Here is a 9,264-nt window from a genome sequence, read left to right as displayed (position 1 = left end):
CTCTTTCCAGATCTGCAGTGGCAGAGGCGGTTTAGGCAGCCAAAATTTAGCCAATCGAGTTCATGCTCCCAATTTGTGTCATACATCACATATTTTGTCTAGCTTACTAGAAAAGATAGAAGCAGATCGTCCCTGGTGGTCTAGTGGTTAGGATTCGGCGCTCTCACCGCCGCGGCCCGGGTTCGATTCCCGGTCAGGGAATGGCTTTTCTTTTCCTTCCCACTACAAAACCTGAAACAGTATCTGGCTTCCCACTACAAAACCTCAAACTGTATCTGGTAAGTTTTTGTTTTTGCAGAAGGTAACGCTAAGTGAACGGTGCTATACGATTAATAAGCGCTGGCTGTGTGTCTGGCATTGTGGTATACCCAGAATGCAGGCAAGTGTTCTCTCTGCCTAGATACGACATTGGTTAATATTTTGCTGCATTTCTCTTTCTCTTTCTTGCATCCCCAGCTTGCCACCCATGTGAAAGTTGCAGACATCATTACACTGTTCAACATTAACATCTCATCATATGCCAGTTCACATTCAAATTTCTCCCAATTGTTCCCAAAATATCTTTTATAGCTTCTCTTTAAAGTTCTTTATTCTAGGAATTTTCACTATTTTTCTATTGTAATGCCTGTGGAAAATAATATATTGTAATAATAAAAACAATTAAATCACATTTAAATTCTGTCTTCTTAACATTTGTATAATGTTCTGAGCTTCTATGCCTAATTTATTGTTTTTCAAAGTATTCATTTCTCTTTGGACATGTTTTCTAGACCTCCAAGCCAGGGCTGCCCTAGGGTACACTCTATTTCCCTATTATTCAGAACCTTGTTTCCCAGACAGCTCCAAATCTTGCACAAAAAATTTTACTTCTGCTCTACTGTGTTCTAGCAATTGCTTTTGTTGTTTTTTGTTTGTTGTAATTTAGCCCACTATGGAGCAAGTCACAGTGAATGATGGATGGCTAGGTAAGTGGTCAGGTTGAGATGTGTAAGTCCTGACTGTGCCTTTCCAGCTGAAGGCAAGTTGCTTACCCTCTCTAAAACTTAGTTTCTAACCGGTAAAACTGGTTAAAGGATGAAGAAGAAAGAATGAAATTCTATCTAACCTCGTAAGTTTAATTTTGAAAACTTCCCTCATCTTCAAAAGGAATTGGAAGGGATCCAAACATACATAAGAACAAAGGAAAAAGAAAATTGAAAGGACAAACATCTAAATGTAACTTTTATGATTTTTTATGATTTTCTATAAGTGGTAGGATTATGAAAATTCTTAATTTTCTTGAAAAACTACTCACATTTTACACAAAAATCAGCTCAAAATGAATCACAGATTTAAATATTACATATAAAACTATAAAATTTTTAGGAGAAAATCCTCAGGACTTAGGGCTTAGTGAAGAGTTCTTAGATAACAACAAAAGTATAATCCATAAAACATTATTAAATCAGACCTTGTAAAAATTAAATTTATTCTGCAGAAGACCGTAAGAGGATAAGACAAGGAATAAATAGAAAAAAATATTTGTAAACCACACATCAAAGGACTCATACATAGGATACATAGAGAACTCTCAAAACAATGGTAAAAAAGTAAAACAATCCAAATGAAAAAAATAAGCCAAAGACATGAAAAGACATTAATGTTTATTTTATTGAAGTACAAGTTAAAATCACAACGAGATACCCCCACTCTCTTTGCAGAATGGCTAAAATAAAAAGTAGTGATAATACCAAATGCTAGTGAGGATGAAGAGAAACTGGATCATTTATTCATTGTGGTCAGAATGTAAAATGGGGGGGGGGCGCCTGGGTGGCTCAGTCGTTAAGCATCTGCCGCGGCTGAGGCTCAGTCGTTAAGCGTCTGCCGTCTGCCTTCGGCTCAGGTCATGATTCCCTGGGATCAAGCCCCACATTGGGCTCCCTGCTCAGCCAGGAGCCTGCTTCTCCCTCTCCCACTCCCCCTGCTTGTGTTCCCTCTCTAGCTGTCTCTCTCTCTTTCAAATAAATAAATAAAATCTTTTTTAAAAAAAGAATATAAATGATACTGCCACTCTGGAAAGAGCCTGGCAATTTTTTACAATATTGAACAGGCACTTACATTACAACCCAACAATTACATTCTTAAGCATTTATCTCAGGATAGATAGAGAAATAGAGAAATGAAAACTTCTGCTCACAAAAAACCTATACACAAACATTCATAGCACATTTATTTGTAACAGCCAAAACCAGGAAACAACTCAGTCAGTAGGTGAATGGTTAAACTGTAAAATAGAATTCCATAGACTAGAACCATAGAATACCATAGAATGTTACTTATCAATAAGAACACATGAATTATTGATATAGGCAACAACTTGGACAGAGCCCAGGTAATTATGCAGAGTGAAAGAATCAATCTCAATCTCAAAAGGTCATGTACTATAGGATTTCTTTTATTTATCATTGTAAAAATAACAAAATTATAGTGAAGTCTCAAGAGGGGCAGTCCAGGGAGCTGGGGCCTCAGGGGCCCCTGTGAAGGCTTTTCCCTGGAGATAACATTGGTGTGAGTAGAGTCAGGGCTTCCCTGCCCAGACAGATGCTGGGAGGAGAGAACTTGGAAGAGGTGAGACACTGACTCACGCTCTTTAGGGTTACTAGGAAGACAACTTCCCATTTCTCTATCTCTGCTGACTCTGACCTCAGAAGACCTCCTCTGGAGCACTTAATGGACTGGTTAAAATAGGGAAGACAGGAAAATTACTTGTCTGTCTGAATGGTGGGCCGGAAACTGGCTTGAAGGAGGCTTTGTCATCTTTCCTGGACCTTCTTCTTTTCCTCTCTCAGTCCTTCATTCACAGTTAAAGACTGATTGAGCAAATCATCAGCCATGTGCCAGGCTCTGTGTTACCTTAAATGCCTATCGGAACAAGGTGCAATTGAAGGGAAGAAAAGACAGAAGAAGGAAGGAAAAGGGGAGGCAAGGGGGAGGGAGGGAAAAAAATGGCCAAATGGACCTACAGAGTGTTAAAGAGTCAGTTTATTTATTCATTTATTTATTTTAAAAGATTTTATTTATTTATTTGACAGAGAGAGAGAGTGCACAAGTAGGGGGAGCAGCAGACAGACACATAATAGTGTTTATTAAATCACTGAAAAGAATAAGAAAAAGGGGGCACCTGGGTGGTTCACTCATTAAGCATCTGTCTTCCGCTCAGGTCATGATCCCAGGGTCCTGAGATCGAGCCCCATGTTGGGCTCCCTGCTCGGCAGGAAGCCTGCTTCTCCCTCTCTCTCCCATTCCCCGCTGCTTGTGTTCCCTCTCTCGCTGTGTCTGTCAAATAAATAAATAAAATATTAAAAAAAAAGAAGAAGAAGAAGAAGAAAAAGTCCCTGCCTTCAAGAATTTCCTATTTAGGGGCGCCTGGGTGGCTCAGTTGGTTAAGCCACTGCCTTTGGCTCAGGTCATGATCCCAGGGTCCCTGCTCAGTGGGGAGCCTGTTTCTCCCTCTCCCTCTGCCTGCTGTTCCCCCTGCTTGTGCTCTCTCTCTCACTATCTCTCTCTCTCTGTCAAATAAAAATGAATAAAATCTTAAAAAAACTTCCTATTTGCATAAGTAAATAGCTGTACTTAATAACAACCCAACCACTCAATCAGTCCTCGTTCAAACCTCTTCATTTAGTTACTCTGAAATATGCCTGAATACCTGCAGAGCACAGGGACTCTCCTCCAGAAGGAGGTTGTACTGTAATTGCTCCATCTCTGGCCAGGCTTCTAGTACCTTCCTGGAATTCACAGAACACAAGGAATTCAGCATGAAAGGTCCTCCTTCCCCATCTCAGAGCTCCATCCTCAGGCCCAGGTCACCAGAGTACCTCCGGTTCTTGATCAGCAGCTTGGTTTGGCTAAATGTGGGTGGCAAGGAGAGGGTGTGGTGGGTGATTACATAGATCTCTGGGGTGAGCAAGGGTAGCATTGCGTGCTTGGTGTGGATGTAATCGATATTACTAGGTAGTTAGCATCTATTTTGTGTTGAATAGACAGATGGCAGGTATACGCAGCCATCTGTCTGGGTGAGGGTGTGTATGTGCATTTGTGGAACCGCTGTGCAGGTGATTATATGGAGCTTACACCTCATAGCCTATGCCTTCCTTTAATCTCTCAGTCTGTATATGGGTGATGCAACATACACATGTGTACACATGTGTGGGAAGTGCCCACTGAATTCTGCTGTATGTGCCCAGGGCTCCAGAAATCATCCCCTGGTCCACAGAGAACTGGAGGCAAAGGAGGAGAGTCTCTCACCTACTGCCACTCTCTCTCATCATATAGCATGCAGGTATATTATTTAAAATTGATATACAAAGGTGAAAACTACATAATTTGTTTATTATCTCTTGGACAAAATTCTTTATTTATTCATTTATTTATTTTAAAAGACTTTATTTATTTATTTGACAGAGAGAGAGAGTGCAGAAGTAGGGGGAGCAGCAGACAGAGGGAGACACAGGCTCCCCGCTGAGCAGGGAGCTTGATCCCAAGACCTCCCAAGACTGTGGGATCAGGACCTGAGCTGAAGGCAGATGCTTAATGACTGAGGCACCCAGGCGTGAATTTAGACTGACACTTGTAAAAAATTTCAACAATAACATTCAGTTCTGAAATCAATTTGAAGGGTCATGATGTACCATTTATTTTAGTTTATTAATTTAATTAAATTATTTAATTTGTCTCATCAAGAAACACTCTAACAGACACACTCATAATGTTTTGTTTTGTTTTTTAGATTGAGATATAATTGGCATAGAACACTGTATTAGTTTCAGGTGTACAAAATAATGATTTGATATATGTATACATTGCAAAATGATCGCTACAATAAATCTAATTCCTATCCATCACCTCACAGAGTTACAATTTTTTTCTTGTGATGAGAACTTTTAAGATCTACTCTTTAGTAACTTTCAAATATACTATTGTATATTGTATTGCATTAACAAGTTACCATGTTATATATTAAATTCCCATGACTTATTTATTTATTTATTATTTAAATTTTATTTAGTTAACATATGGTGCAATATTGGTTTCTGGAGTAGAATTTAGTGATTCATCACTTACATACAATACTCTGTGCTCATAACAAGTGCCCTCCTTAACACCCATCACCCATTTGGCCCTTCCCCCCCCACCTCCCTGATCAACCCTCAGTTTGTTCTCTATAGTTATGAGTCTCTTACGATTTGTTTCCCTGTCTCCTTTTTCCCCCTTCCCATATGTTCATCTGTATTATTTCTTAAATTCCACATATGAATGACATCATATAGTATTTGTCTTTCTCTTCCTGACTTATTTCACTTAGCATAATACACTCTACCTCCACCCATGTCGTTGCAAATGGCAAAAGACTTATTTATTTTATAACTGGAAGTTTGTACCTCTTAACCCCCTTCACCCATTTCACCCACCCCCACCTCCCATTTCCATTTAAATTCAACTGCCTCCAAAAGGCCCCCATCTCCAAACACCCATCACTTTGGGAATTAGGGCTTCAATATATAAATTTGGGAGAGAATGGACAACATTCGGTCCATAATAACTTTCTCGCCTCCAGTTCTCCTTGACGATAAGCTTATTGCCCCTTATATGTGCTGAGAGCCTGGGGTTGGGGGCAGAACCTGCAGCAGCAGGCTTAGCTGCCAGGGAGGGGGGGTGGTGCTGGGTGGTAAAGGAAGGGAGAAGAGAAGACAGAGTCCCAGCTCCCAGCTGTGCAGGAAACAAGCGAATTGAGTCACTCTCTGGCTCTGTCCGGGGCCATGGTGTCCCCAGGGTAGAATAGTCACAGTGGTTGAGCCCTTCTTCGGAGCCATGTCCTATACCTTACATATGGTCATTCACTTAACAGTGCAGCACTATTGCCTCATTTTACAGTGTATGAAGCAAGACTCAAAGATGGTAAGTAACTTGCAAGATCATGCCACATATCTAGAAATGGTGGAAACAGCAGAGCTTGGCTCCTGGTAACTCTGTGTCTTTGACTCCCTGCAGGAGTGGGAGTGTGTGAAGGAGGAGATGGTCCACGGTTCAGAGACAGCCAGAGTGCTCAGGGCGCACCACAATTCCACCAGTCAAGCATATGTGGGGTTCCCAAATGCCCTGTACATTTTCTTTCCCCTGCTAGAAATCCCTTTAATGGGCATCTGACTAATTTTTCCACAACTGGGCAGACAAAGCACAATACTGCTTGCATTGAGGCTTCCAGAAACTCTCTTCAGGGTGAGTGGCTGCCAGTCAAGGAGTTTCTGGGATTACCTTGGTTCTGCAGGAAGAAGGAGGTGAGGGACAGAGGACATGGAGAGGTGGAGAGCTAGGGTACTAACAAGTTTACTCATGAGGCTACATCAACAGAAGCTCCCAAACTCTGACAATTCCAGCAGCTGTGTGTTCCTTGGCTGGGCCCTTCTGTAGCTTCACTGATTTCTTGTTGGTCAGTGCTGCTTATCTCCAGGCCTCAGACAATAGAGGGCCGTTTTGTTACCCTGTGCCTTCTGAGGTGGCACTCAGGGCTTGTGAGCATCCTCCCTACCTTCCTGCCCCCTTCTTCCTCATTCCCTATATGTTAAATAACTAAAATTTAAATAAAACTTTTAATTCTATTTATTTTTTTAATTTTTAAATTAAAAAAGTATAAAAAAATAAATAAAACTTTTAAAAGAGAGATATCAGCTCACACCCGTCAGAATAGCTAAAATCAACAACACGAGAAACAACAAGTGTTGGATAGGATATGGAGCAACAGGAACCCTCTTGCACTGTTTGTGGAAAGCAAACTGGTGCAAGCACTGTGTAAAACAGTATGGAGTTTCTTCGCTTAACTTTTATTTTTAATTTAAAACAATGGGAAAACAAAAAGTAAAGAAGGAGAAATGGTCTTCATAAAAGTATTTTGGCTAAAAAAAAAAGAATTGTTTTTAGAAACTCATATTTTTAACCTCCAACAAACCAGTGGATTTAATGGATTTAAGCATTGAGCATCAACAGCTGCTAATATCACAAAAGACAAATTAGGTATGAGGTGCCTCCTGATGAAGGAACACAACACTATCCTCCATATTTCTGCCAAAGTAACCAAACTTGAATCTGATCAAGCCTCTGAACCCGTTTGCAGGAAACTCTAAGGACAGATATGCAAGCTCAACAGCACAATGAATACACAAACAGCAACATCCACACTAGTAGAAACTACAGGTCCAGTGACCGGGACCTTTGAACAGATAAATTATAAAGGAAAGAAGAGGTAGAGGAGTAACTTGCAAATTAAGACTTAAGTAACTTGCAAAAGAGACTTAAGACATTTTGAATTGTGAAAAGCATGAAGGATGAGACGTAATCATCATGTCCAGGGATGTTCTTTGGGTGATAAAGCTATAAAGAAATGCAGATGTGGGAGTGAAGACTGCAGAGGATTAGTCTTCTCCCTTGGATACTGTGAGATATCAAATTATTCGGAACACCTGAGTAGTCAGTCGGAGGTCTAAGAGAACAAAAACTGCAAGTCTACAAGTAAAAACGTGACCACCTTTTGGAAGGTAGGAGGTGCGGATTCTTGAATTTGGGGAGATACAGCTGTGGATGTGGTGGCGGGGAGGGAGCCTGCTTACAGAGGTTACCACAAAGTATTATAAGCAGCAGAGCGCAAATCTGAACTTTTGAAGTCTGCTACAGTGGGGGATGTGCCTGGCCTACAGGTGGTGAAGCCGGGCAGAGTCCCAGGTGGGACAGCGTGCTCTGAGGATGCCCCGGGTCACAAGAAGGACGGGTGGTGCCAACCAGCTGGACTGGTCCCAGGCACAGGAGCCTGGAACCAGCTGGGAGCAGTGGATCGAGGTGCCGGCTTTCTGCTCCGTGTGGACACAACCTGGGAACTGCTTCGCGGCCCTGTCACCGCTTTTCTGGGATGGCCCAGCAAACGGCAGAGGCCTGGCGACACCCCCCGCCCCGGGGAGGAACAGCGTGGGTACAGGCCATGGGCATCCCTAAAATTTGGGGTTTTGAAACTCAGTCGCCCACCTGAGATAAAAACGCTCAGACTCAGGCAGGGTAGACACAGGATTCTGATGGAAACGGGGAAGACAAGAGTGACTGAGTGCTTTTCTGTGAAGGCTCCCTTAAGACAGTGGGGGGAGCGTGAATTTTCAGCTCAGAGGCTAGAGAGCAGGGCACTGCCATAGTCCTACCACCTAACAGTGCGGAATGCCTTCAAGGAGCAAAACAGCGCCGCCTAGTGGAGTCCGAAGCTACATACCCCAAGCCCTGCCTCATTGCACCCCGGAGGCGCATTTCCACTAGGGCAAGTCCACCTGAGAATCAGTGCAACTGGCCCCTCCCTCAAAGTAAACTTGGTGAAGTTTACTAATCATAGACGGCTGCAAAGCTTCAGCTCTAGGGGGGAATAGTATCTAGCCTCCTTTGTACCTTTATTTTTTAAATTTTTTAATTTTTTTTATATTTTTTAAAGATTTTATTTATTTATTTGAGAGAGAGAGAGAGAGAGACAATGAGAGAGAGAGAAAGTACATGAGATGGGGGGAGGGTCAGAGGGAGAAGCAGACTCCCTGCCGAGCAGGGAGCCCGATGCGGGACTCGATTCAGGGACTCCAGGATCATGACCTGAGCCAAAGGCAGTCGCTTAACCAACTGAGCCACCCAGGCGCCCTATTTTTAAATTTTTTAAATTATTTTTTTATTATTTAAATTTTATGTTTGGTTTTGGGAATAGAATCAGTGATTCGTCACTTACAAATAACACCCAGTACTCAACATAACAAGTGCTCTCCTTAATACCTGTCACCCATCTATCCCACCCCCCACCTCCCTCCCTCCAACAATGTTGTTTTCTCTCTGTAGTTAAAAGCCTCATGATTTGTTTCCCTCTCTTTTTCTCTCCCTGTCATATGTTCAACCATTTGTTTCTTAAATTCCACATATGAGTGAGATCATGTGGTATTTGTCTTTGTCTGACTGACTTTGTTTTCACTTAGCATAACACCTTCTAGCTCCATGCATGTCATTGCAAATGGCAAGATTTCATTTTTTTTTTTTGATGGCTGAGTAATATTCCATTGTATGTATATACCACATCTTCTTTATCCATTTATCTGTATCAACAGACATCTGGGCTCTTTCCATAGTTTGGCTATTGTGGGCATTGATGCTATAAACATTGGGGTGCATGTGCCCCTTTGAATCACTATGTTTGTATCCTTTGGATAAATACCTGGT

The 9,264-nt window shown here is 41.8% G+C and overlaps 1 non-coding gene across 1 annotated transcript; it reads left to right on the top strand.

The window, feature by feature from the left end:
• The first annotated feature begins 129 nt into the window (after positions 1 to 129).
• TRNAE-CUC lies at positions 130 to 201 on the top strand. The gene has a single exon. It is a non-coding gene; the product is annotated as a tRNA-Glu (tRNA).
• Positions 202 to 9,264: the final 9,063 nt, after the last annotated feature.

Source organism: Zalophus californianus, chromosome 5 (genome assembly GCF_009762305.2).
Source record: "Zalophus californianus isolate mZalCal1 chromosome 5, mZalCal1.pri.v2, whole genome shotgun sequence".
NCBI lineage: Eukaryota > Metazoa > Chordata > Mammalia > Carnivora > Otariidae > Zalophus > Zalophus californianus.
This window is presented reverse-complemented; position numbering and strand designations above follow the sequence as displayed.